The sequence below is a fragment of the Elephantulus edwardii genome, unplaced genomic scaffold (assembly GCF_000299155.1).
Source record: "Elephantulus edwardii isolate Elephantulus edwardi_28Jun2011 unplaced genomic scaffold, EleEdw1.0 scaffold00137, whole genome shotgun sequence".
NCBI lineage: Eukaryota > Metazoa > Chordata > Mammalia > Macroscelidea > Macroscelididae > Elephantulus > Elephantulus edwardii.
Genome location: NW_006399887.1, coordinates 609,386 through 611,278, shown reverse-complemented (window position 1 = coordinate 611,278; position 1,893 = coordinate 609,386). Strand labels below are relative to the sequence as shown.

Sequence of the window (1,893 nt, the reverse complement as noted above, 5' to 3'; positions counted from 1 at the left end):
CAAGGACTGTGGTCTTCAGTTTGGATTGAAATTCAACATCAAGAAGACAAAGATTCTCACCACTAGGCCAATTGGCAGCACTATGATAGATGGAGAAGAGATTGAGTTTGTTAACAGTTACAGCTTGCTCGGCTCGACAATCAATACTCGGCACCAGCAGTCAGGAAATAAAAAAATGAATTGCACTAGGAAAATCTGCTCTCAGAGACTTCTCCCAGTACTGAAAAGCAACAATGTCAGTCCAGAGACTAATGTGTACCTGATCCAGGCCACTGTCTTCACAATTACTTGCTATGCATCAGAGAGCAGAACAATGACTAACAATGACAGAAGAAGAATTGCTGCCTTTGAGTTGTGGTGCTGGAGAAGAGTCTTGAATATACTATGTACCACCAAGAAAACAAGTAAGTCTTTCTTGGAGAGGGTGAAACCAAGTTTCTCCTTGGAGGCTAGGATTTTGAAGCTCCATCTCACATACGTGGCTTTGGAGAAGGACATCATGCTTGGAAGGGTGAAGGGACAGTAAAGGACAGAAATACCCTGGATGAGGTGGATTAATACAATAACTAGAACAACAGGGTTAGGTCTGTCAGAGTCAGTGAGACTGACTCAGGATAGGGCAGGCTTCAGAGCTATTGTACATAGGGCCGCTATGAGTCTTAAGCAACTTGATGGCACATAATAATAACAACAACAAAAATGTACAGGTGCATTCCTCCAGACTCCTGCTGAACTGTATTTAGATTGTTTCAATCCCTCCTCTTTCATCTCAGTTAACTGGGAGAATTTCCTAGGTCTTCTCATTTGACAAGTGATTTTTTTTTTAAACGAAACCTACTCTTTCTTTTCCATCAACTCTATTTCCACTTTTTAAAAGACAGTTTAAGACCATTCCATGGTTGTGACGACCCACTCAGTCTCCTGAGCGGTGGGGGCTGCAGACCAGTCTTCAGTTGCAGGCTGTGTGCTCCAGTCTTCAGTAGGGAACTGCTGAATCGCCACAGAGGGCACTTGGTCGCCTTCGGACCAGTCTGCAACTTCAGGCTGAGTAGCAGTGAATTCAGGAGCAGGGGCCCTCCATTCTTCCTGAAACTCCTCCTTGGTCACAGCCTTTTCAGCAGCAGCCTGCTCTTCCTTTTCAATCTCTTCCGGATCTCTGTAGAAGTACAGATTAGGCATGCCCTCCTACGGGTGCTCCCTGGAGATGGTGCTACGCATGCGCAGGACATCCCGGGCCAGCATCCACCACTTCAGACCCACAGAGTGAGCTCCCTTGCTGTTGCAAGGGGTAGCAGTGTCTACGCAGCGCAGAGGAGAATCTGTGTGACTCAGGGCAATGTTCTGTCAGAGTTTGCTGGTCAACCTTGGGATCAGTAACCACTAGAAGATGAGGAAGGCTGCCTGGATCTTGCTAGTGAAGGTTCCAGGAGTGAAGGGCCTGACAATAGGATTGGCTCCAGTAGCAGGAGCAAACTTTAGCACAGCTCTCTGGCCAGTATTTCTGACATCAACTGGATTTTCAGCGGCAACTACTATGGTGCAAGTAGCCGCGAGAAGCGGTCGGTCCTCTTTAGGTTTATGATTGTAGATGCCATCACTTTTCCTTTTGTAGATGTACTGTTCCATTTGGAAGCCAAGGTTGGTGCTGCCCGACCCGTTCCTGCTGCAAGGAATTTGAGGACACCCTCCTCCTTCATCCGCAGGATATCAGGGGCTCTGGATATCGTGGAAGTTTCCCCTTGTTATGACAGGAATCAGGACAACACCTCATGGACCCTTGTGTGGGTAGCATAGAAAGCTGGTGGGTTCCTTCTTGATCTCTTGAAATTTTTAGGATCTGGAGGTTGTTGTTGTTGTTATGTGCCGTCGAGTCGTTTACGACTCATAGCGACC

The 1,893-nt window shown here is 47.0% G+C and overlaps 1 pseudogene; it reads right to left on the bottom strand.

Moving 5' to 3' along the window:
• Positions 1-882: 882 nt before the first annotated feature.
• Positions 883-1,893, bottom strand: part of LOC102856642 — a 5,009-nt pseudogene continuing 3,998 nt past the window's right edge.